We start from the raw sequence: 27,779 nt of genomic DNA on the forward strand, positions 1-27,779 counted from the left end.
TGATATCTGCAAAGATCTTGTTCGCGCTATATAAAACTTTCAAAATAAATAAAATAAATAAATTACAGTGATTTTAACATATTTATGCAAGGTAATGTGTTATTTATGTCAAATAATGTGTGCAGAATGTGCTTTATTATGATGTAATTTATTTCTGCTTGCTTATTTGCACAATTCCACGCATTTATGCAGAGATAATGTAAATAGTTACTGGCATATATGATTATTGGTATGCTTTGATGTGCCTTAATTTGCGTTTCAGTCGCAGATAAATAGTGCTTTAACCCAGTCGACATAGAGCACATTTTTCCATAGTATTTCTTCACTATTCAAGATTGGGTCACGTGGTGATTCCACGAATGAGAAAAGAGTGTTTTGTTATTTAAAGGTGACCAATACTGCATGTCCGCTATTTGATCAAGGGCAGTTCCTGCCCGAAACGCGTCGTGCCAAAGAAAACCTGTAAAAAGGATAATAAACTTACCTGTGACACTCGTAATGCTGCATGGTGGTCCGTGATTCCTGTGGTCAGAACCGATTCAAGCAGAGACCTGGTCATATATATATATATTACCTACTGGCGGTCGCCAATAGGTATATATAGTTAGGATTTTTTCTCTATGGGATTTTTGAAAATTCTATGTCTAATAACTTTGGCGTTTGTGGACGGAATTGGCTGAAATTTTCAGGAAAATGGAACATTTTGTTTCTGAGCAGCCCCTGACAATTTGGGGGGGTTTCATCAAGGGGGGGCCGAGAAAAAAGGGGGGTCCCAAAACGCGTTTTTCCCATGTTAATTTCCATAGGGCGGTTGGCCTCACTTTTAGCTCGAATGGCTGAATGGATTTGCACGAAACTTGGCAAAATTGTAGGGACCGTTAGCCCGATGTGCCTTTGCTAGGTCTCAATATATGTGCTCCAGTGGATTTTGAGTAATTTAGGTTCAAAAAAAGATATATATCTGGGCGGAGCCTAACCACACATCTGATCTGATTGGCTGTCAGCACTTCATCCAAGAAGTGTTGGCAGCCATCTTGGGACCAATATACATGATAGCACCTCATTAAAAAGCATTGTAGTTAATAGAGGGTTTTAGGACTTTAGTTACAATATAAATCATTTGTTGATGGTACCATACTCGTTTTAGGAATTGTGGTGGGTTCTAAGGTGATTTTACCCTGTGAAAAAACCTTCTGCTGTGATATCATGAATATTGTTTGAAAGAAAACTAATATCTCATGATTTTCCCACAGTGGTTTGGAAGGGGATCTATAAGCTAAACTGAAAGCATATTTTCTGTAAATTCACATTATCTTTCTCAGTCATGTGAAAATGAAGTCTGACATTCTCAGTAAAACATGTACATCCAACAAGGACAGAGACTGTCAGTTGATTCCTTTGTGTTCTACTGCAGCCTCCTACAGTGTTCTAAAGAACAACTAGAGCGCTAACAGTCCTACTTATTACAAAGGTATGGCACACCTGAAGCCATCTTGATTGGAATAAAGTGGTAACTCTTAAAACATTTAATTTAAAAAGAAACAACATGAGGGGGTATATTTTGCCATAGAAAGTATGATTAGTGCTGCAGAATGAAAAATTAGGGCACATTTTGAGTGACTTCTCAAATCCTTTTCTATTTCATTAAAACATTCTGACATGCAGTCTCCCAAAATGGCCACCAGAGACAAAAGAGCCCAAATGTAGCCCAAATATCACCCAGATGTAGCCCAAGTATAGCCCAATGACAGAATGTCCCAGAGTGTTCTAAAGAACAACTAGAGCGCTAACAGTCCTACTTATTACAAAGGTATGGCACACCTGAAGCCATCTTGATTGGAATAAAGTGGTAACTCTTAAAACATTTAATTTAAAAAGAAACAACATGAGGGGGTATATTTTGCCATAGAAAGTATGATTAGTGCTGCAGAATGAAAAATTAGGGCACATTTTGAGTGACTTCTCAAATCCTTTTCTATTTCATTAAAACATTCTGACATGCAGTCTCCCAAAATGGCCACCAGAGACAAAAGAGCCCAAATGTAGCCCAAATATCACCCAGATGTAGCCCAAGTATAGCCCAATGACAGAATGTCCCAGAGTGTTCTAAAGAACAACTAGAGCGCTAACAGTCCTACTTATTACAAAGGTATGGCACACCTGAAGCCATCTTGATTGGAATAAAGTGGTAACTCTTAAAACATTTAATTTAAAAAGAAACAACATGAGGGGGTATATTTTGCCATAGAAAGTATGATTAGTGCTGCAGAATGAAAAATTAGGGCACATTTTGAGTGACTTCTCAAATCCTTTTCTATTTCATTAAAACATTCTGACATGCAGTCTCCCAAAATGGCCACCAGAGACAAAAGAGCCCAAATGTAGCCCAAATATCACCCAGATGTAGCCCAAGTATAGCCCAATGACAGAATGTCCCAGAGTGTTCTAAAGAACAACTAGAGCGCTAACAGTCCTACTTATTACAAAGGTATAGCACACCTGGAGCCATCTTGATGGGAATAAAGTGGTAACTCTTAAAACATTTAATTTAAAAAGGAACAAAATGAGGGGGTATATTATGCAATAGAAGGTATTATTAGTGCTGCAGAAAGAAAAATGAGGGCACATTTTGAGTGACTTCTCAAACCCTCTTCAATTTCATTAAAACATTCTGACATACAGTCTCCCAAGATGGCCACCAGAGACAAAAGAGCCTAAATGTAGCCCAAATATCACCCAGATGTACCCCAAGTATAGCCCAATGACAGAATGTCCCAGAGTGTTCTAAAGAACAACTAGAGCGCTAACAGTCTTATTATGACAAAAGTATGGCACACCAGAAGCCATCTTGATTGGAATGAAGTGGTAAGTCTGAAAACACTCAATTTAAAAAGGAACAACATGAGGGGGTTAATTTTGCCATAGAAAGTATGATTAGTGCTTCAGAAAGAAAAATTAGGGATCATTTTGAGTGACTTCTCAAATCCTCTTCTATTTCATTAAAAATATTCTGACATGCAGACTGAAACATGCACTTTGAATACCAGCAGCAGACGTCCCTGGTGAGCAGTAGATTTACTACAGTGATCTAATGTGCAACTAGAGTGCTAACATTCAGAATTTATGGCAAATGTGTGACACATCTGAATGCCTTCTTGATGGAACCAAAGTAAACAAGCATTGAAAATGCAATAGATCTCGCCCTCGTTTAAGTTAAAGCCATTCTGTTTGTAATGAGGTGGCTTTTTAGCTTTGCTTTTATTAGTGTTTTTTCAACTTTCATGTAAATAACATGCATCTGTATGCATATAAGTATATGTATGCATGCATTTATGTTTGTATTTATATAGATATACAGATGATATATGTTTATATATGTATGTATATATATATATTCACTGAAAAAACCATAGGCTATAGACCATATATAGTTAGGAATTAGCATTTACAAAACCTTGAAAATTCACGATTCACTGAAATAACCATAGGTTATAGACCATATATAGTTAGGAATTAGCATTTACAAAACCTTGAAAATTCACTGAAAAAACCATAGGTTATAGACCATATATAGTTAGGAATTCGCATTTACAAAACCTTATTTTACTCACACAAAACCATTGAAATTCCATATATAGTTAGTTGCACTAACTATATATCGCGCACCCGCAATCCACTCCTATGGTTTTTTCAGTGAATATATATATATATATATATATATATATATATATATATATATATATATATATATATATATATATATATATATATATATATATATATATATATATATATATATATATATATATATATATATATAATTTTCTACTATACTATTATTTTCACTAAAAAAAGGAAAGGTTCAACAATGTTATAGTTTGGCAATCAAATTAAAAAACATAAATTCACAAAAAAACTAAGATTGCAGGGATATTATAGTTGGACTCATGTTTCTCTTGTACAAAGCCAGAGAAATGCAGCAGTTATCATTACCAGAGCCAACTATAAGTTGCACACACAAAATGCACTGCTTATGATCTCTTATATTTCATCACTCATGACATGGTATGTGACATCACTGATGACATCATCCAGTGAGAGTAAGTTTTATTTTAAGAGTTTATGATTGTTAAACCTATATATTAAGCTACTACAAAAGTTAGTATACTAATGATTGACACTATTTCTGACATATATTATGTCAGTTGCTGTGTGACTGTGTGGATCCATGTGTGAGTGGGTGCCTGAGTGTCTGTATAGGTGTGTAAGTGGCTATATGTGAGTATAGTGGGTGTGTAAATAGCTGTGTGTATGAGTGAGTGGCTGTATTGGTGAGGTAGTGGGTGTGTCAGTGGCTGTATGGCTGAGTGAGTGGCTGTGTGAGTGATTTTGAGGGTAGGTAAGTGGGTGAGTGAGTGAGTGAGTGAGTGGGTGACAGAGTGCCTGTATAGGTGAGTGAGTGGGCATGTGAGTGGCTCTATGGTTGATTGAGTGGTTGTGTGAGTACTTGTACAAGTCTGCGAATAGGTATGTGAATGGTTGTGTGTGTGTGAGTGGGTTCATGAGTGATTTATAGGAGTGTGAATGGGTGTGTGAGCGGTTGTGTGGATGATGTCATTAGTGATGTCATTTTGAATATCATCAGTCCATGACCATGTCATGACTGATGCAATATGTGAGGTGATAAACAGTGCATTGTGGGGGCGTAAGTTATAGTTAGTCCAGGTAACTATACCTACTGAATTTCTCTGGTTTTGTAGGAGCAAAATGTGAGCCTATTCATAACATCCCTGTAACTTTTGTTATTTTTAGGGAATGTCTGTTTTTTTTAATTCTATTTTCTAACTTGAATGTCCGGGTAATCTTTGTATTTTTTTTCTGTGAATTTCTATGTTTTAAAAATGATATTTCCTAACTATAACATACCTGTAACCTTTGTTTTTGTCAGTGAATTTTGAAGTTTTTAAAAATTCTATTTCCAGCTGTAACCTGTAGCCTTTGAGATTTGGTGTGTGAGTGGCTGTATAGCTAGGTTACTGTGTGTGAGTCTCAGAGTGGGTCTGTTAGTGGGTTCATTAGTGTCTGAGTAGCTGTGGGAGTGGGTGCGTGAGTCTCTGAGTGGATCTGAGAATGGGTGCATGAGTGTCTGAGTGGGTCTGTGAATGGGAACATGAGTGTCTGAGTGTGTCTGTGCGTGAGTGGATGAGTGTCTGAATGAGTCTGGGTGTGTGAATCTCTGAGTGGGCCTGTGAGTGTGTGTGAGTCTCTCAGTGGTTCTGCTTGTTCTGCCCATTATTTTGCCTCTTTCTGCTCACTCCTGACATGTATCCTGCCTCTTTCTGCTTATTTCTGACCATTAGACTGCCTCCTGCTGCTAGTTTCTGACCGATATTCTGCCTTTTTCTGATCATTGCTGACCTCTATTCTGCCTCTGTGCTCGTGTCTCATCTTTATTTTGCCTCTTTCTGCTCATTGCTGACCTTTATGTTTCCTATTTCTGCTTGTTTCTCACCTTTATTTGCATCTTGCTGCTGGTTTCCTACCTCTATTTTGCCTCTTTCTGCTAGTTTCTGACCTTTACTCTTCCTCTTTATGCTCCCTTCTGACCTTTATACAAACTCTTTCTGCTGGTTCCCAACTTTTATTCTGCCTCTTTCTGCTTGTTTCTGACCTTTATTCTGACTCTAGCTGCTCATTTCTGACCTCTATTTTGCCTCAATCTGCTCATTTCTGACCTATATCCTACCTTTCTCTGCTCGTTTCTAACCTCTATTCTGTCTCTTGTTGCTTGTTTCTCACCTTTATTTAGCCTCTTCCTGCTCTCTGCTGATATTTATTCTATCTCTTTTGGCTTGTTTCAGACTTTTAATCGACCACTTTCTTCTTGTTTTTAATGTTTATTTTGCCTCATGCTGCTAAATTCTAACCTTTATTTTGCCTCTTTCTGCTTGTTTCTCACCTATATTTCGCCTCTTGCTGCGGGTTTTCGACCTCTACTTTGCCTCTTTCTGCTTTATTCCTACCTTTATTTTCCCTCTTTCTGCTAGTTTCTCACCTTTTCTGCTTCTTGCTGCTCGTTCTGACCTTTATTCTGCATACTTCTGCTCATTTCACACCTATATATTGCATATTTCTGCTCATTGATGAACTCTATTTTGCCTCGTTCTGCTTATTTCTCAACTCTATTTTGCTTCTTTCTGCTTGTAGCTGACCTCTATTTTGCCTCTTTCTGCTTGTTTTTCACCTTTAGTCTGCCTCTTTCTGATTGTTTCTGACCTTTATTCTGCCTCTTTTTGCTCATTTCTGACCTGTATTCTGCGTCTTTCTGCTTGTTTCTCAACTTCATCTTGCCTCTTTCTGCTGTTCCTTATTTTGCATCTTTCTTATTGTTTCTGTCCCATATTCTGCCCCTTTCTGCTAGTTTCTGACCTTTATTTTGCATCGTTCTACTTTTTTTCCCAAGGACCGTTAGTGGAGCCTCAAGGCCCCTGCTGTCCCAGTCAGCTTCCTGCCTTCTGCTGGAGCCAGCATTGCTTTCACAGGCAGGGGCTGCTAAACATGTTGCTCCCTGTTTGTGAGAGCAATCCTTTTATATGTTTCCCTGCTTGCTTGACAGCAGGCAGGGAAACCGACAAAACCTCCACTTCTGGCAAGCAAGATCATTCATCAGCTGTCACTTGCTGGAACACACACACACACATATATATATAATAATGACTGTAAACAAACTATCAATCAATCAGGGGTTTATAAAGCAAACTACTCACCTGTGAGGGTCTCAAGGCGCTGAGGGGGGCAGCAGCTCCGAATCATTTGAAGAGCCAGGTCTTGAGGTCCTTCCTGAAGGTGTGCAGGGTTGGCGAGCACCTGATGTTCACGGGGAGCTCATTCCAGGTCTTGGCTACCACATACACTAGAAAAAACAAGGAATATGGACCAATACTGAAGATGCAATTTGTGATATCAGTTACCACATATTTCTCACTAAGAGGACGATAAATACTGTATTCCCAGTCAAGGTGACAACATTAACAATCACAGTAAGACTAAGAATGAACTGCGCTGAGGCACATCGCTAAGATGCAATAATAAGATTGTAAGCCAATATTGGATCTAACAATTTACAATAATATTGGCCAAACGTTAAAGAGAACCGCACAGTTGATAAAAGAAGAATGAATTTATGATAATGAATAATCTCATCCAAAAGTGTGAAATCATGGATAAATGAACTAACACTGTCTGGATTTTTAATGAACTACTTTTGCCAGACCACCTAATTTTGTGTGGGATGGAAAATTTGATTTAATAAGCACAAAAGGCAGACTCACCAACCATGATGAAGAACTCTGAGGTCAAAATGCATCAACATTTCCATGTCACGATTTCTTTGATGTAACATATAAAAAAAAAATTTAAAGCCTTTCCAGTGCTGCCTATTTGTGGATTATCGCGTGAAAGGTTCTAGTCTCACATTGACATGAGCACAAGCATTGACGCATGTGATGCAACCAACAGGCCATGTTGTGTATTGAATTTGAAATGTGGCAGCGACCAGAGATCTCCAACAGAAAAAGAGTAATCAATAAAGCTTAATCCAGGGAGAATAGCTGGGTTGAGCATTGAAAAGATGGCATTGCAGGATACTGTCTCAATGTGAGTCTCCCCAAGTAAGATTCAGAAGTCAAATTTGGGTTGCGTTTGAAACATTTTCAATAAAAAAAATTCAGAGACAACCATAAAGGCCTACAATGGGTCAACAATTAATGGTGAATAAAGGTTTGTTAGACTTGATATCCTTGGTGTGGTATACCCCCAAATGTTTTGCTTTCAGCCCTTGACTTTTCCTGTGAATGAGTGCTATGTGCTCGTCCTCTCTCCTTTAAAATTGTAAACACATAAATGGACCATTTCTTTTACTTGTAACTCCCTAGAAACTGGTACTACCTGTACCCATGGCCTATGAATTAAATACTACTAGTGGACAGCAGCATTCGTTGTGCCCCCCACAAAAAAAACAATGCTTAACATGTCTCAGGGCTGCTGCTGCAGCCTGTGTGCGCAGTTTTAAACTGCCATTCAGGCATAGCCAAATACCTGGTCAGGCTATGCCTTCCTTTTTAAAACTTATAAGTCATCCCTAATAGGGTCAATGCATTGTATTTAAAAAGTAGGAAATGTGTACTACGACTCACATCTTACATGTCTTGGCAGTGAAAAACTCCCAAAGTTGTTATTCACTGCTTTAAGGCATATCTCTCCCATTTACTGAGTTACTTTATTACATTTAAAAAGGTGCTAACTTCAGAGTAGGATCAGATATAGATAGGCTGTTAACACTTACATTGTACAATAGATTGTTGCATGCGCAAATGGGTTTTAGACCCATTTGCCCATGCAAAAATCCTGTGGGCCATGTACTAACCCTATTTTGCGAGTCGCAAATGACTTGCGACTCGCAAAATAGTGTTTTTCGACTCACTATTAGGAAGGGGCATTCCCTTCCTAATAGCGACCTCAACAGCTATGTAAGAATGTTTTGCGGTCGCAAAACACTGGTAGTTTACCACCCTTCTCAGAACGGTGGTAAAGCACTCACAAAAAGGAAGGGATCCCCGAATGAAAATGAAAAGTTAATTTTTTTTTAAATGCATCACGTTTTTCCTTAAGGAAAACATGCTGCATTAAAAAAAATCTGCATTATTTAAAATCAGTCCCGGACATGGAGGTCTGTTGACCCCAGCAGGCCACCATCCATGAGTGCCCACCATTCTCAATTGGGTCGCAAATTGCGACAGCCTAATTAATATTCATAAGGCATGCAATCTGCAACCTCATTAGGAATCGCAAACAGTGTCTCAGTCACTGTTGTACATAGGAAATTGTGACTCGCAAATTGTGATTCGCAATTTCACGCAATTTGCGGATCGCAATTTCCAATGGTCGTACATTTGGCCCATAGTCTGTTGTGATGTGAGCAGGAGACATTCATTCATTTTGAAAAGACACTATTTAGCTGAACACAGGCATGCTGATGCTTAGCCACAGATCTCAGTAATACTGCAGCCTTCCTCTGAGTATAGTTTGTGATGACCTTCAAGATGCAAAGCAAAACCAGACAGTAAAGTGGTGTTTCCAGAGACACTAAAAGCATCAAACTGAATAATTTCCAAAATGTCCTAAGCTGTTTGAATAACCATAGTTGTGCCTTCATTTTTCACTACACAGGTAATGGTTGTGTCCAAATACCATGATATGTTTCTATTGATCAAGTGACAACGTCGCAACAACGTATTAACTCATTCTTTTCCAGATCTCCCCTAATTCCCTTCCCTTCATCTGGTAAGTCTGATTCTCTATGTAATCAATCCAGAGTCAGAGCTGTCGGGTGATGGGCATCTTGAGGGTACTGCTCCCAAGGAACTGGCAAACCTTGTCATAAATCATTGTAATTTTAAATCCTCTTTGATGTTGCAGTCAAATGTTGAAAATACCACTTTCAGAAAGTTGCTAATTTCTTGTCCCAACCAACTGTGTCTTTCTGCCAGTGTCCTGGATCACATGACAGAGAATGCTCTGTTGTTGATGTCTGTGCATTGTTTCCAGACAGTGAGACTAAGAAAGCTTGGGTGTGAGAGGAGAGAGTCTGACTGAGAGGAGAGTTGGGGAGGAGCTGCCCCCTGCCCTGATTACATTTCAAAAGACTGTGCCTGCAGGAGAAGTACTGACCAGAACCAGGTTTGGGTCAAGGTCAAGGGAGTCCCCCACAAAAAGGTTGTCACCATGTATAAAAATGGCACATTCAGAAACACTCATCAGAATGCTCTTGGACCTGTGGTAGAGTCAGAAAAAGGACAGCACTGCTGCAAGAAAGGACTGTCCTGCAGCTGGAAGAACTACCTTGCTGTCTGAAGAAGGAAGATTGGACCTGCTGGCCTTGAACCCAGACTACACATATTGACTCTAAAGGTCAGGTGGATTACCTCCTTTGTGGGCTACAGATACACAATAAGATTGCAGAGGCCTGCCTGCAACTTCCGCGTTGACCAGCAATACCTGGAACTGGCTGATCCTGGCTAAGCTGTGCTTCTGGCCACTGCAGGAGTGAGTTCTGATACCCAAGGGGTGCCCACCCAGGTTGTTGACACTTGGCTGGCATTAGTAAAAGCACCTTCTGAAGAAAAGGTGAAGAAACAGAAGTTTTGGGGTCCTCATGACAGCAAATGGACCCATTTGAGACAAGACTCTGCCGCTCACAACCAAGGCCAACCTGAAGTTACAGCAAGCCCTGCACTTTGCACCGACAACGACGGTCCGCCGCTTCTCGACCTGCTTCTCATGTTGAAAGCCACCTCCTTGCATCCAACTTCAATGTAAACAGACTTGAGAAGTGTGAAATTTATTTCAGAACACCAAGTTATTCTCCAAATGCAGTTTAATAAGTGATCCTCAATCCAAACCTCATCCGCCAGTGGTTGTCTCAACATATTCCAGAACACCTCTCCCCACATTCAAATGTATACATTCCACCCATGTGAGGAAATATAAATTTTATGGTCAAGAAATGTTCCCTAACGTGTACCCCACCGTCTCCATGTACAAGCTTAAAGTGCATGTAACTTCCCTCCTGTGCCAGCTATGAAGACGCAAATACATTTGCGTCCAACGTTAACATGTCCTCTTTCAGATCCACCCTGAATGGGTTGAATATTCCGTTCCTAAGTATGCCTTGCCAACGTCTTTATGTGGTGTACTTTACACGTTTCCCAGCCCAGGCGAAGTAGGCCCTGAATTCTGCCATCAAGCCTTCTCCTGCCTTCTGATTCTAAATGCCTCAGCCTGGGCCTGCCTCTGTACCCGTGACCTTTACCTTACTCCCTGCGCGGCTAACGGCGCTTAGCTCAGCCTGTTGTCTGCCAAGACTGTATTCAGCCCTCGAATTATCTGCTCCGCTCCTCAGAAATACATTCCTGCCTACTAGTTCAAGTAAACATCCTTCCAGCTGCAGAGCAAAGGGCCCGGCCTCACTGTCTCCGTGCAAGTAATTCATAGCTCCTGTTACCATGGTAGGCCCATGCCCCTCGCATCTCATGCAGACACGTAGACGCTTATACACGCACTCACAGTCAGTATAGAATAGCCTCTGCCCAAGAGACCTTTCCCTCTAGATAATATGGTTCCCAAACAACAGATATCAGATATGATATAGGTACGAGTTGATCTGACATGCCAGACTTCTGTCTCTTTCCGCTAGTGTAAATGTCAAGTCCCCTGCACCCTCCAGCTCCACGTCAATCACACGTCATGCAGCTGCGCGCGCACCCAGACCTCAGATTTCTGCTGACATTGCAAGATTCTGCTATGTACCCACCTACTTGTGACACTTTCATGTGACGTTTCTAGCACACACCCCTATGTTCACGCCTAGTTCACGCCTTCTGATTACGTATTGCTAACACGTGCGTGCTTTTATCTTGTTTCTCTCAGCTGATTACGCCTACTGTATTGGTATCCATTATATGATTTAAGTATAAAAGTTATGTCTTGTCAATAAAGTAGGCTCTATCCCTTCCTGAACCCCAGTGGTGTCAGGAACATGATATCCGGTTCAAGAACCATTCCTTTTTAAGGAATAAAACCTCTAAGAACTCTAACACCACGGACTCTGCGTCTTTCTTTTCGATTGAGTTATTCTATTTTTAGTACTTACCTGCATAGAAATTAAGACGGTAATTAAATATTTACCACATTATTTTGGCGCCCGAATAGGGACCCCTCCCCCACCTCACGCGCCGGTTGGTGCGTTGCAACCTTTGCCCCCTGCCATAAGTCAAGACGGACAATTACGCGTACCCGCAGGATTTCCTGTATCTCCCTCAGGCCTACGGAGGTGACGGAGACTGCGATCAGCACCCAGACGAGGCGGTGAGGAGTGCGGAGGATCCCGACCAGAGCCTAGCCGAAAGAAGCAAGGTCCGAGGTGTCAAGAGGCCCACCAGTTCCGAAGTATTCACGTATCGAGCAGAGTCGAGTCCAGTCCGGTCCAGTCCAGTCGAGTTTTCCGAGGCCTTCTGTTCCGTGCTTCCCGGTGAGTACCATTGCTGGGGATGCATCTAGACGGGTGCATTATTATGTATCCGGTAAAGACGGGTTTGGGTACACAAACACGGTCTGCACTGTTTTAGACAGTGTATCTGTGCTGTTTAGCAGTACATCAGGTATTCAAGTTCTTGCGCTGTTCTCCACAGTGTATCTGTGCTGTTTAGCAGTACATCAGGTATTCAAGTGTAGTCATATGTGTTTTATATGTTTTTCATGTGATTAATGTCGTGGTATGAGTGATCGTTTGATGTACATTACTGTGTTTTTGTGTAACGAGCTGTGGTCAGAGTAAGTAACAAGTATCGAGTATCCAGTACCAAGTAACAAGATGCCGTTTTTCAATAAATTAAGACAGATAGGAACTAGGAAGGGGATACTAGAGGAAGAAATTCCTATTCCCCCTAGGGACACTCCTGGAAATTTTATGTATCATAAGCATGGCTTAGATGCCATACTGTATCTAGATTTATGGGCCGATTATACCAAGCACCTAGACGAGAGACACAGATGGCCCGTTACAGGAACATGGGATGCCGAGTGCATCATGAAGGTAGAAGAAGCGCTATGGAAAAAGAAAGCCAGACAATCTCAGAAAGACGCCATAGAATTTTGGCGAAAAGAATCACATAAACGTGCCGAAAAAGCACTCCGAAAAGAAGACAGACATAGAGAAGAGTCGGATAAAGTCCGAGAAAACGAATTAGTTAATGAAGGGATCCGAGTAAAAGCAGAACAAGTGGACCGCATGCGAAACAATCTTGTAAATGGCATGTACTTTGTGGCCGAGGGTTTGCCTGAAGCCACTTCAGAAATACCGAAAGATCTGCCGCCGCCATTGGTTCCGACTAAAGTAAGTCACAGGACCACTAAGGATATATTCCTTGCTTCCTATCTAGACGATGTAGCTCCCGCTTACACCAATTCACGTGCCCACGTACCGCCTACTGACGGTGACGGAGGTGGCAACGCACTCCAAGATAATGTCCCGCCATTACCGCAACAAAGCTCACCCGTTCAACAGTCTGCTCCACCTGCTCCTCCACCTCCACCACTTCCCACACCTAAGATTAATATTCCAAATCCGCTTGCGCCTGATTCTAGTAAGAGACAAGTTCAGGTACAGATACCGACTCCACAGACATACAATTTTCAAGCTTCCGCTACAGGAGGTGCGACAGGAGGTCTCCAGACTCCGCCACCAACACACAGATTGAACGTTAGGGACATAATGAAGCAACGTACACCCCAAACACCACGTTTGGACATGCTTAAAGAACCCCTTCCAATTTGCAGATACGATCTAGTACCAGGTAAAGACGATAGAATGTTGTTAGCATCACTACGCATACGAAAAGTTGCAGACTACCTAGTGTTATTTCCAGGAATGACTGAGCACCTAGATAGAATATATCATTTTATCCAGACCGGGGAGAATCCTGAAAGTATTAAAGAGGCCCTGGCTCACCAGAAAGTAGACATTCAAGGTTGTATATTACGTTTTTTCATAAACTGCTTAATAAGAGAACGAGACAGGCCTGGAGTAGACCAGGAAGAGATGGAAGCACTAAACAAGTGGGGTCAAAATATAGCCGAGGGAAAACATGACAAACTGAATTGTATAGCAAGTATGTACAAGAAAATCAGAAAAGCAGTAATAGAAATACACGAAAAAGAACAAGAAAAAGAAAAAGAAAGTGACATGAATGACTCCTCCGAGGAGGACGGACCTGAAGAACATGACACGGCTAAAGAAATGATAGCATATGTAGGTAAGGGAAATTATCTTAGGAAAGGCATTCGTCCAGAAAGCAAGAGAGTTTTCCTCTCTGGTATATCAAAACCGAATTCTCCTGAATATCTGTTTCAAGGTACCGATAAAATTCTTCAAGAACAGATGGGGTATCATGTACTCAATTCTATGGATGAACAAGAACTAGCCCGGTCAGCAGTACTATGGGCTGACAATCCTAACACATACAATGATGATACAGTAGCACAGACATTTCTGAACCTTTCCCCAGACGAGCAGAAATTAGCTGGTGTATACATGATTCAGCATCTCATCATTTTATACAGACAACAACATTCTGATCCAGGTCCCTTACCGGATACTTTAGAAGCGCTACTTATGAATAGATGGAGAGGCCTAAGTACCAGATTAATTCAAATAATTCTAGAACAACGCCGCAGATATAACACTTTCTTAGGCCCACAATATGTTTCAGCTCCGCCCCCAGAAAGAAAAATGTGTCATTTTGACAGGCAGAATCCCTTACGAGAAGTACACCCAGTTATGAATGCCAATAATACCTTGGAACGTGTGTTTGTGTACACACCTTTAACAAAGTTGGAATTGTTAGAAATGAAGAAACTAGTACCCTGTCATGATAAAGACCCTGCAGGTTTTCACCGAGAACTTAAAGACATGTTACTCATGGGAGATTACACGTATACGGATATTATGAAATTGTTAAAGGTACTGCTGCCCACCGGCATTTACGAGAAACTCAAGGAAAAAGAATGGGAGGTGGGAGATAAAAAGATTATCTGGACTGAAATAGAAGACGAGGAAAAAGGCCGTACCCCAGGGTTAGGCCTTGGGGACAAAGCTAAAGCATTACCAGGTTTAATAGTACAGGTTTTGCCAAGATTATTGACAACTAAAAAGGAAGACTGGGACGCAATCTCAGCCTGTAAACAGAAACACGATGAAGATACTAGTGACTTCTATTCGAGATTCGAGAAATGTTTCATTATTAATAGTGGCCTGAAACCAGGTAGCGAGTCATCAATCAATCAATCAATCAGTGACACTTATAAAGCGCGCTACATACCCGTAGGGTCTCAAGGCGCTGGGGAGGGGGGGTGCCGCTACTGCTCGAACAGCCAGGTCTTCAGCTTCTTCCTGAAGGAGAGGTGGTCTTGGGTCAGGCGCAGGTCGGACGGGAGGGAGTTCCAGGTCTTGGCGGCCAGGTAGGAGAAGGACCTTCCTCCTGTAGTCGCTCTTCGGATGCGGGGGACGGCGGCGAGGGCGTGGTTGGCTGATCGGAGGTGGCGTTTGGGAGCGTAGAAGTTGACTCGGCTGTTGAGGTAGCTCGGGCCTTGGTCGTGTAGGGCTTTGTGTGCGTGGGTGAGGAGGCGGAAGGTGATTCTCTTGTTGATGGGGAGCCAGTGAAGGTCTCTCAGATGACCGGAGATGTGGCTGGATCGTGGGATGTCGAGGATGAGTCTGGCTGAGGCGTTTTGGATCCGCTGGAGTCTCTTCTGGAGCTTGGCGGTGGTCCCGGCGTAGAGGGCGTTGCCGTAGTCCAGTCGGCTGGTGACGAGGGCCTGGGTGACGGTCTTCCTGGTCTCTGCGGGGATCCACCAAAAGATCTTTCGTAGCATGCGTAGGATGTTGAAGCACGCCGAGGAGACGCTGTTGACTTGCCTGGTCATGGAGAGGGAGGAGTCCAGGATGAAGCCCAGGTTTCGTGCATGGTCTGTCGGTTTGGGTGCGGTGCCCAGGGCGGGAGGCCACCAGGAGTCGTCCCAGGCGGAGGGTGAAGAGCCCAGGATGAGGACCTCCGTCTTGTCCGAGTTCAGTTTCAGGCGGCTGGTCGTCATCCACTCGGCTACCTCTTTCATCCCTTCGTGCAGGTTGGCTCTGGCGGCGGCGGGGTTGTTGGTCAGGGAGAGGATCAGCTGGGTGTCGTCGGCGTAGGAGATGATGCTGAGGTGGTGTTTGCGTACGATGGCCGCGAGGGGGCTCATGTAGACGTTGAAGAGGGTGGGGCTCAGTGATGATCCTTGGGGGACGCCGCAGATGACTTCGGAGGCCTCTGACTTGTACGGTGGTAGGCGGACTCGCTGTGTTCTTCCGTCGAGGAAGGAGATGATCCATTCCAGCGCCTTGTCCTGGATACCGATGTTGCTGAGGCGCCGTGTTAGGGTGCGGTGGCAGACCGTGTCGAATGCCGCGGAGAGGTCTAGGAGGATGAGGGCCGCTGTTTCTCCCTTGTCCATCAGGGCTCGGATGTCATCGGTGGCGGCGATGAGGGCGGTCTCGGTGCTGTGTTTGGCTCGGAAGCCGGACTGTGAGGGGTCGAGGGATCCGTTCGTCTCGAGGAAGGCGGCCATCTGCTTGTTGACGGTCTTCTCGATGACTTTGGCTGGAAACGGTAGAAGCGAGATGGGGCGGTAATTCTTGAGGTCGGTGGGGTCCGCTGTTGGTTTTTTGAGTAGAGCGCTGAGTTCGGCGTGTTTCCAGCTTTCGGGGAAGATGGTGGTGTCGAAGGATGTGTTGATGATGTCTCGCAGGTGGGGTGCGATGACAGCGTCGGCCTTGTTGAAGACGTGGTGAGGGCAGGGGTCGGTTGGTGATCCGGAGTGGATGGAGTTCATCGTGCGGATGGTGTCTTCTGTGCTGATCGGGGTCCAGGCGTGGAGGGTGGGGGTGGGGGGGGGTGGCAGGTCGGTCGTGGTGTGCGTTGGTTGGTTGTTGAAACTGCTGTGTATGTCCGTGATCTTGTTGTGGAAGTATGAGGCGAGGGAGTTGCAGAGGTCTTGTGATGGGGTGATGTCGTTGTTTCCTGCGCTGGGGTTGGAAAGCTCTTTCACGATGTTGAAGAGTTCCTTGCTGTTGTGTGCGTTGTTGTCCAACCGGTCCTTGAATGCTGTTCTCTTGGCGGCGCGGATCAGCTGGTGGTGTTTCCGGGTGGCCAGTTTGTAGGAGGTCCTGTTGTCCGGTGTCGGGTCCCTTTTCCAGACTTTCTCGAGGGCTCGGCAGTTCTTCTTGGAGCTCTTGAGTTCGTCGGTGAACCATGGGGCCTTCTTGCTGGCGGGTCTGCTGGGCGGGGTCCTCAGCGGGGCGAGCTCGTCCGCGCAGATGGAGATCCACTTCGTGAGGTTGTCGGCGGCCTGGCTGGGGTTCGCTGAGCTGGCAGGAGGGTGTTGGCTCAGGGAGGTGGCGAGCTGGTCTGCTGTGATCTTGTTCCAGCTTCTGCGGGCGGTGTGTTGCTGGTGTTGGTGGGTCGTCGTTCTCTTGAAGGTGAAGTGGACGCAGCTGTGGTCCGTCCATTGAAGCTCTGTGGCGTGGCTGAAGTTGATGTCTGTGCTGGATGAGAAGACGGCGTCGAGTGTGTGTCCGGCGAGGTGGGTGGGGGTGGACACCAGTTGCTTGAGTCCCAGGTTGGCGAGGTTGTCGAGCAGGGTGCTGGTGTTGTGGTCGTTGTTGTTCTCCAGGTGGAAGTTCAGGTCCCCCAGGAGGATGTAGTCGGCGGAGGGGAGGGCATGCGGGCTGACGAAGTCGGCGATGTCCTCGCTGAATTGCGTGCGTGGTCCAGGGGGTCGGTAGATCAGGGTGCCTCTGAGGGTGGTGTTCGGGTTGGTGTGGATCTGGAAGTGCAGGTGTTCGGCGCTGGTCAGGGTGTTGTCGGTGCTGGTCGTGAGACGGATGGTGTTCCTGTGGATGATGGCGATGCCTCCTCCCATCTGGTTGGCGTTTCGGTCCCTCCGGACGATCTTGTAGCCCTCTGGGATGGCGATGGCGATGTCGGGAGCTGAAGAGGCGTTCATCCAGGTCTCCGTGAGGAAGGCAACGTCAGGGGCTGTGGCGTCTAGGAGGTTCCAGAGTTCGATGGCGTGTCTGTGGACGGAGCGGGTGTTGAGCAGGATGCACTTGAGGTGGGTGCTGCTGGAGTTCGACTTGTCGGGTGCTGGTGCGGGGCTGGTCCGGATGCAGGAGAACTTGCAGGCGTGGCAGCTGAAAGGTCCGTGGGTGTGTCGTGGTGTGGCTTGATGGCATTCTGGGAGTCGGCCGGTGTTGAGAGCGGTGAGGGTGGCGGCGGAGTACGTCAGGCGGGTCGGTCGGGCTCCTCGGGGGCCAGGGGTCCTGGCGCTGGTCGCGATCCGGTCGCGGACGGGCGTAGACGGGCTTACCTTTGGCGCGCCTTCGGCGCACAATCGGCGCGCCCGCTGCGCGTGACCGCTGCGCGTTCGCACGGTCGCCATTTAAGGCGAAGTGCGCGGGTGGGCGGGGCAGCTGGGAGGCGGGAGCGGGGAGGGTTACAGAAGAAAAAGGGGCGGGGACAAGCGGCGGTGGCGGGAAGGGAGGGCGGGGGGTGGCGCGGTAGGCGGGCAACAAGGAAGGAGAGCGCACACTTTAAAATACTTTACAAAACACTTTAAAATACAAACAGGCAAAAATAAACGACAAAAAACGGGCAAAACACCCACATCTTTTTGTAACAAAATTAGTCGAGAATTCCCTGACACAAGTTAAGAACCGTGTATATAAAGTTGAAAGTACATGGCAAGCTAATACGCCATCCCAGATGTTACAAATGTTACAATACCACCAGAATAGAATTAGAGAAGAACAGGATCACGAACAGAGACGTATGAAAGACACGAAAATGAAAATGTTAGTGGCACAGTCGGTTCCAGCCGACGGTCAGAGAAAGGGTGCGACCCAGACAGGTAATTCAGCAGTTCCCGTTAAAGGGACATGCAACTATTGCAAACAGCCAGGTCACTACGTACATGAATGTTCAGTCCTGAAACACAATATAGCAACAGGTAAAACTAAAGAAAGACCGCGTCAGCCTAGACAAGACCAGGTCCAGCAACAGACTTCACAGAATACACAGCCTATGCATGCTCCACCACATACAGTACAGACCGCAGCGGTATCACAGCCACCGCCACAGCCCATTGCCGCGACGCAGCAAGTTTCACGACAGATGAACCAGTATGCCCAATCTGATTATCCCGATTATCAGCGATACACATGAAACAGCCTAGAGAGGGAGGTTGGCTTGCCTCTTATTGAAATTCCTGTAGATCAAGAGGGTCCTTATGTACACAGTCAAGTATTGGGAAAAGACCGAAAGTTTTTAATTGACACAGGGGCAAGCCGCACAACAATCAGCCATGATGAAGTCCCAGGGGCACCCCTCTCAGGCTCACAGAATGTTTCCCTTGGTTTTTCAGGACAGCCTATTGTAAATAAAGTATCGAAACCAGTCCCCCTAGCAGTAGGTCCATTATCACGCGTTACAGACCTGTTACTAACGAGATCATGTCCAGAAAACTTGCTAGGTATCAAAACGCTGAAGGCTCTAGGAGCAGTGATATGTTGTTCTCCGGAAGGAGTTAGACTTTTTCTACGTGACTTTAAGGGTCACTATGTATTACGAGAGTTAGATGTCAGATTGAAAAATGTACCGAAACACCTGTGGGCACAAGGCCCAACCGATGTAGGTTGTATGCACATTACACCATACCGTGTTACACTCAAACCAGGAGTTGTTTTACCACGAATCAGACAATACAAGTTACCACCCGATGCTGTAGTGGCTTTACTGGAAATCATTGAAGAGCTCATTGCCCAAGGAGTGGTCGTAGAAACCGACTCCAATATCTGTAATTCTCCTATCATTCCGATTCTTAAACGTACTGATCCCAATGCACCGCCAGTATATCGGCTGGTGATTGATTTACGAGAACTGAATAAATGCATTGTTCCACAGTATCCTGTGGTTCCCGACATCTCATCCTTATTGACTGCTATTGATTCAGAAGCAACGTTCTTTACTGTAATTGATCTCAAGAACGCCTTCTTCAGTGTACCCATTGATCCAGAAAGCCAATATCTCTTCGGATTCAGTTTAAATGGACGAAGTTTCAAATTTTCACGCGCACCTCAAGGATTTACAGAAAGCCCCAGCATCTATAGCCAAGCACTGAAAAGACAACTTGATTGTATCCAAATGCCAGTTAACACTGCCTTACTACAGTACGTTGATGATCTGCTGATCACCGCACGAAGTGAACCCGAATGTGAACAAGCATCACTGATAGTTTTACATTTTCTGGCCGACAAGGGACACAAGGTGTCTCCTTCGAAGCTACAATTCTGTGTTCAGCAAGTTGTGTACCTGGGTCACTTGCTGTCCAAAGTGGGGAGACAGCTCACTCCTGATCGCATCCAGTTAATTGTAAACATGCCACAACCCCAGACACAAAAGGAAGTGCGGGCCTTTATAGGCCTCACCTCGTACTGCAGACAATGGATTCCTCAATATGCATTTCTAGCTAAACCACTCATTCAGTTGACAACACAGGAGGCAGCGACTTTGACTGCCCTCCCTTGGAAACAGGAACATACACAGGCCTTTGAGGAATTAAAGAAAGCTTTATGTCAAGCACCAGTTTTAGCGACACCATGTTACAGCAAACCTTTTACACTTTTTGTTACAGAACATGATGGTACAGCGTTGTCTGTCCTCACTCAAGATCAAGCAGGTTCACATAAGCCTTGTGCTTATTTTTCAAGTACATTGGATTCAGTAGCCCAGGCACTCCCTGCGTGCTTAAAATCAGTTGCAGCGACAGCCCTAGCAATCAGACAGAGCGACTCAATAGTATTAGGACATCCATTGACAGTACAAGTTCCACATTCTGTAGAGGTCCTTCTAAACCGAACACAGACTCAACACCTGACTATAGCACGACTGACAGGTTATGAATTAACGTTATTCCAGCCACACATAGAAATCAGACGCTGTAACATTCTAAATCCTGCAACATTGTTACCTTCGATTACGACAGATTCAGCCCAGCATGATTGTATAGAGATCATTAATGCAGTAACAAAGCCCCGACGAGACTTAACAGACGTTCCATTGACTAATCCGGACCTGACACTTTACGTGGACGGTTCATGTATGAGAACAAGCACAGGAGAATTAGTAGCCGCATATGCAGTGACCACTGAAACTGAAGTCAAAGAAACACATCGTATTGATACACTGTCCGCTCAAGCAGCAGAGCTTATCGCTCTGACCCGAGCCTGTATACTAGCCAAGAACAGAAATGTTAACATATACACAGATTCACGTTATGCTTTCGGAGTCGTACACGACTTCGGAGTGTTATGGCAAGAACGAGGTTTCTTGACCTCTCACGGTGCCAAGATTCAACACGATCCCCTTATTCAAGCACTGTTAGAAGCAATACATTTGCCTTCAGGCATATCCATCATGAAGTGTAAAGCACATACTAAAGTTACAGACTCTATTTCCCAGGGTAACGACCTGGCAGACCAAACAGCAAAACATACAGCATTGTTTCACACTCAGACAACGGATGTAACAAAGATCATAGTGCCGACACACTGTATGACAGTTAGGGATCCCACACTAGATGTAATCGATATTCAGACACGTGCTACTCCAGATGAAATCAAGAAATGGACTGAACTAGGAGGGATCCAGACAGATCAGGGATGGATGACGAAGGGAAAATCTACATGGTTTCTCCCCGACTCTATGGTTCAAGTCATAATAAATACAGCACATAGTCCAGCACACCTAGGAGAAAAAGCTATGTTAGACAGTTTACAGAATCTCTGGTACAACAAACATTTACGAGCAGCCGCAAAACAGAAAGTGCGTACTTGCATGATCTGTTGTCAGTTCAATCCAGGTAAAAGCGTCCCTGTAGAGCAAGGTGGATTTCACCCTCCCGACCACCCTTTTGAAGTCCTCCAGATGGATTATATCCAGATGGACCGTTGTCGAGGATTCAAGTACGTCCTCGTAGTTGTTTGTGCACTTTCCCGTTGGACCGAAGCATATCCAGTCCCAGATTACACTGCCCCGACCACTGCTAAGCAGCTGGTTTGTGAATTCTTCCCACGGTACGGCTTGCCTCGTATTGTGTACTCAGATAACGGACAGCCATTCTCATCCGAGCTCATGAAGCAGGTTTCACTTCTGTTAGGATACCAGTGGAAATTCCATTGCGTCCGACATCCCGAGGCAGCTGGCCTTGTAGAAAGGCACAATCAGACATTGAAGACACGTCTCGCCAAAATATGTAAAGAGAAAGGGGTCGACTGGATAGTCGCCCTGCCAGTTGCACTGTTCTATATGAGAATGGTCCCCCATTCGAGATCAGGACTATCCCCGTATGAGGTGGTCTTTGGCCGACCACCAAATATGTGGGGGACGCCCATGCCTAAGAAAATAACCGATGTTGACTGTAATATGCTGACAGATTACCTTGCCTCCTTGATGTCTGCACTCCAATCATGTCGTTCACAGGTTGCCGCAGCTTTTCCCGACAACACTGATGTGAAGCCACACGATGTCCGTCCTGGTGATACAGTCTTAATACGAAATTTCGACAGGAGGAGTCCGCTGGAGCCTCGCTGGCAGGATCCGAAGCTCGTCCTTCTGACCACGAGGACTGCAATTAAAGTTGAGGGCCGAAAGGGGTGGATCCATACGAGTCATATTAAAAAATGTAATGAACTGTTGCCAGAGACTGACTCTTCCACCCCCTCAAAGGACTGCCCCGATTCTAGTGACTTTAAAGTTTGCAAGAGAGAGAAAACTCCGCAAGAGGAGTATAAATTAAAATTGCGGTCTAGCAAGTCAGACAGTTTAATTGTTTAAGTCCTCCCCTAGGTGAATCGGTTAAATTAGTTTCTGACATGTATCCCCTAGACCGAGACAGAGAGAGAGAGAGACAACTCAAGAAACGTGCATATTGTAAATCACTTCGTAGTCACTGTATAGTGACATTATTGGTTATGTTTTTTCTAAGCCTTCTGATTATTGCTGCCAGTATATTGTTGCATGTATATTACCCTATCTTCAAGCATACTCAATCTGCTTACAATGTCACTGCCGAACATTCTTTTAGCGAATTACCCCCACATGAGCTATCTTACAGACTTGCGCTGCGCAACAACACATTCATTAGTATGTTACATCACTCCCATCAGACTAATAATGCTACAAACTGTTGGATATGTGGCCGACTCCCTCCCTATCAGAAATACAAGGGGGTTCTGCCTCTCTTTCCATACCCGTTCACTCACAATGGCTCATGCGGAGCATGGTTTAGATTAATTAATTCTTTAGACTCTGATATTGCTGTTTTCGAAGGAAATTGGGTTTGGGGAAACCTGAACTTAGTTTTGCTTAACGCCTGTTACCCTGACAAGAAGGGACTTCCCACTAGGACAGGAACTGATCTAGAAAATGAAGTATATGGATTAGGTAATTATACAATTAACCTCATGATTCTTACTGTTGAATCCGAAGCTGCACCAGTTCTCCCTGCTATGTCAGTATTACCAGTCACGGGTGACTTATGTGTCAGAAAGAAGGGTTCAGTACACTTAGGTCATAGTAAATGCACTACTGTGGTCGAATTCAGTGATCAAGGCAGGTCTACATTTAGAGCTACTCGCCATTCCTACTTTGTTTGTGACCATACCGCATACATACGTTTGCCTCCAGATTGGGATGGTACCTGTTACATTGCATTCCTTCTGCCACCTGTTTTCCTAGCCCCTCCTGATTATCACAGAAATACAAATCTAGTAACTACTAGACTCCGAAGAGATCTCCCGATTGTCGACTATACTGAAACGACATGGGAGCAATACACAGACTTCAATAAAGGTTTCTTCCCCTACTTAGGTACTGTTTTTAATAGTAAACTGATACGAAAATTAACTAGAACCCTCGAAGCAGTAGTGAATGAAACTACTTCCGCTCTAGGCAACTTAACAGAGGAGCAATCTGCCATGCGGGTTGTCGTTCTTCAAAATCGTCTCGTTATTGACGTCATCCTAGCAGATAGGGGCGGAGCCTGTAAGGTCATCGGGTCGAGTTGCTGTGTTTTCATTCCAGAAAACGCGCCAACAGTATATAAGGCTATCACACGTCTTCATAAGATTGCAAGTTTGATACATCAGACTCCAGGCACCTGGACTTGGTCCGGTTGGTTCTGGACAACGTTGACCGCTTGGGGATGGAAGATCCTATCCTTCCTAGGCATTGCCCTTCTCGTAGTATTCAGTTGTTGCCTGTGCCTACAATGTGGGCCAGCGATTTGTGGTCTATGCGCCACATCATGTATTCCGCGTTCAAGTTCCTACTCAAAACGCGAAAAGAAGAAAGAAGAGCAAATGATGTTACATGAACAGACTGATTGATTCATGAGGATCGATATATCATGAAGGGTCCGTAGGGAACAAGGAGGGAATGAGGAAATATAAATTTTATGGTCAAGAAATGTTCCCTAACGTGTACCCCACCGTCTCCATGTACAAGCTTAAAGTGCATGTAACTTCCCTCCTGTGCCAGCTATGAAGACGCAAATACATTTGCGTCCAACGTTAACATGTCCTCTTTCAGATCCACCCTGAATGGGTTGAATATTCCGTTCCTAAGTATGCCTTGCCAACGTCTTTATGTGGTGTACTTTACACGTTTCCCAGCCCAGGCGAAGTAGGCCCTGAATTCTGCCATCAAGCCTTCTCCTGCCTTCTGATTCTAAATGCCTCAGCCTGGGCCTGCCTCTGTACCCGTGACCTTTACCTTACTCCCTGCGTGGCTAACGGCGCTTAGCTCAGCCTGTTGTCTGCCAAGACTGTATTCAGCCCTCGAATTATCTGCTCCGCTCCTCAGAAATACATTCCTGCCTACTAGTTCAAGTAAACATCCTTCCAGCTGCAGAGCAAAGGGCCCGGCCTCACTGTCTCCGTGCAAGTAATTCATAGCTCCTGTTACCATGGTAGGCCCATGCCCCTCGCATCTCATGCAGACACGTAGACGCTTATACACGCACTCACAGTCAGTATAGAATAGCCTCTGCCCAAGAGACCTTTCCCTCTAGATAATATGGTTCCCAAACAACAGATATCAGATATGATATAGGTACGAGTTGATCTGACATGCCAGACTTCTGTCTCTTTCCGCTAGTGTAAATGTCAAGTCCCCTGCACCCTCCAGCTCCACGTCAATCACACGTCATGCAGCTGCGCGCGCACCCAGACCTCAGATTTCTGCTGACATTGCAAGATTCTGCTATGTACCCACCTACTTGTGACACTTTCATGTGACGTTTCTAGCACACACCCCTATGTTCACGCCTAGTTCACGCCTTCTGATTACGTATTGCTAACACGTGCGTGCTTTTATCTTGTTTCTCTCAGCTGATTACGCCTACTGTATTGGTATCCATTATATGATTTAAGTATAAAAGTTATGTCTTGTCAATAAAGTAGGCTCTATCCCTTCCTGAACCCCAGTGGTGTCAGGAACATGATATCCGGTTCAAGAACCATTCCTTTTTAAGGAATAAAACCCCTAAGAACTCTAACACCACGGACTCTGCGTCTTTCTTTTCGATTGAGTTATTCTATTTTTAGTACTTACCTGCATAGAAATTAAGACGGTAATTAAATATTTACCACACATGCACTACAACCAGGAGGTGTTTAAGATATTCATGGATACCACACACCCCCTCTCAATATAATGCATCTTGAAAGACAAATTTAACATGAATAGCAACACAAATATTCCTATACATAAGAAAATATACGACATGTTAACAGTTGCTTAAAATACAGTGACTTTACACATGCAAGGTACAGTTACAATAGTACATAATCATTTTACATAGTCCCTGAAGTAAATGGGTTTTTTCACCACCCTCCTACTCCTTTCCCATTGACAAATATTGAATGAGCTCCTTTCCCTTTTACATTACGGAATCTTGTCTAAGTCCTCAACCATCTTCTCACTCTCTTTACCATCTTTAGCACTCTCCCACACAGCGATGAAGCCCAGTTTCCAAATGTAATGATAAATACTTTTCACTGCACTCTTGAACACTTTTATAACCTCTATGGGTGGGCTACATTTGTCCATAAGCCTCTCATATTCTGGGATTCCTTCTCCTTACCCAATCTCTGTCTCGCAGCTCTTTTTTCTTCACCGCCTTTCTCATGTCAAAGTTCTCCTTCTTCTCGTCCACCACTTCGGTTTCTTTCTCTCTTCAACAATCCATCATCTTGTTTGAGCCATTCTTCCCCAAAGCTTTCAACCTGCTTGCCCAAATTAGCCAAATAGGTTGTTGGGTAACCTTTTCTTAAATAAGAAAAGTGCAGTCCCAGTAGTTTAATGAGGTGTCATTCTATACACAGAGATCCTGAGTGGCCCAACAATGTCTCATGCCTCCGCTGGTCATGGTCCTGAAGGTTTTTCTCTGATCACCATGTGCTGTGTCCTGCATTTCAAAATGTTGTCGCTTTTCTTGCACTCTATGCATTTCCGCATTATCCTCTCTGTCATGAGCTCCATGCCCGGCCACCAGTAAGTTTCCCTCAACCTTTGCTTGGTCTTGAAAATGTGCGGGTGACCTTCATGATCACTCTCAATCAATCTAGAGCTAATATTCTTTGGCAGTACCAGTCTATTGCCTCTCATGATTAATTCACATTCCACTGAAAATTCATTCTTCACATTCCAAAACCCTCTAAAAACACCATTAACTTTATCCTTACTTGTCCATCCCTCCAAAACTTTGGACTTTACCACCTGCAAATCTTCATCCAACTCCATACTTCCTTCTGTACAATACCACTCGGCACACTCTTATCACCAAATTCACCCACTTTCCATTTTGTTTGCAATCATCACCTTCCACATACAACCTTGAGCAGTAATCCGCCACCATATTCATTGCTCCAGGTAAATACAAAGCCTCAAAGTCAAACTCTTGTATCGCTACTACCCATCTTCTTATTCTATTTGACACTGCATCTATCCCTTTCTTCCCGAATATTTCCACCAAGCGTTTGTGATCCATCTTCACCTCAAAGTGACTGTCCCAAACAAACCTCTAGAACTTACTCACTGCCCAGTAGACCACCACTGCCTCTTTTTCAATCACAGATCGACTGACATCGGCTCCAAGCAAAACTCTGGATATAAAACAAAATTGTGTTGACACTTCCATTCACCACCTGTTCCAATACTGCTCCAATGCACCGGCATCCATCCTTGGAATGCTTTTTTCACCTGGTTGGAAACTACTCAACTGTGAAGCCTTCATTATACTTCCTTTCACGCCAAGAAACTCCTTTGTGCACTCATCTGACCATACAAAGCCTGCCCCTTTCTTTAGAAACATTCTCATGTTACATGTCACATCTTTCTGAAAAAATAGAAATAACCTTACTATGATATTCAACAGTTACTAACAACTTTAATAGCTGCTCTTTATCAAGAAGGCTAGGCATCTCTGTTATGGTCCTCAACAGATCTTTGGGTCTTATTTCTTCACCTTTAATTGTGTGACCTGGATAATCTATCTCAGATAGTCCAAATTTGCATTTCTCACGTTTTAATTTCAAACCTCAGCACAAATCTTTTCTTACGTTTTCGGAAGCCTTAAATCATGCACCTCATGCAGTTTGCCATTGCCAATATATAAGAACATAATCTTGATATATTATCACTCCACAAACCCCTTCTCCCATGCCTACCTTGTTGCTGTGTGTCGGGCTGGGCAGCAGTTTTTGGACCCTTCTGTGGACTTCTGGTAACAGCGCTGCAGCTCGCCGCACCCGCTTCGCGCTCAGGTCCGTGGGCTCAGGCGGCAGGACTGTGCTGAGGATTGTGGGAGAGACTTGGAGTGTGGCAGTTGCTTAAGTGGTGGTGCGCGGCAGGGACTCTGTCTCCCAGGAGTCCCTGCACACCCAGGAACATCACGGACGCGGCCCCTGATAGCCACGCCCCCAGCCTGTCCAGGTGGATAAAGTTAGGCTCTCCCTGTGAGCCTGTGGGACGCCTACCTTGTTGCTGTGTGTCGGGCTGGGCAGCAGT

At 44.6% G+C, this 27,779-nt stretch overlaps 1 long non-coding RNA gene across 1 annotated transcript in view; it reads right to left on the reverse strand.

Annotated features, from left to right (window-relative positions):
* Window positions 1-27,779, reverse strand: part of LOC147726165 (uncharacterized) — a 172,127-nt gene that overhangs the window by 80,563 nt on the left and 63,785 nt on the right. Inside the window, exon 3 of the long non-coding RNA XR_015309418.1 lies at window positions 6,768-6,913. This is a non-coding gene — a long non-coding RNA (uncharacterized LOC147726165). The remainder of the gene's footprint in view (window positions 1-6,767; window positions 6,914-27,779) is intronic.

This window comes from Lissotriton vulgaris, chromosome 3_1, assembly GCF_964263255.1.
Source record: "Lissotriton vulgaris chromosome 3_1, aLisVul1.2, whole genome shotgun sequence".
Lineage (NCBI taxonomy): Eukaryota > Metazoa > Chordata > Amphibia > Caudata > Salamandridae > Lissotriton > Lissotriton vulgaris.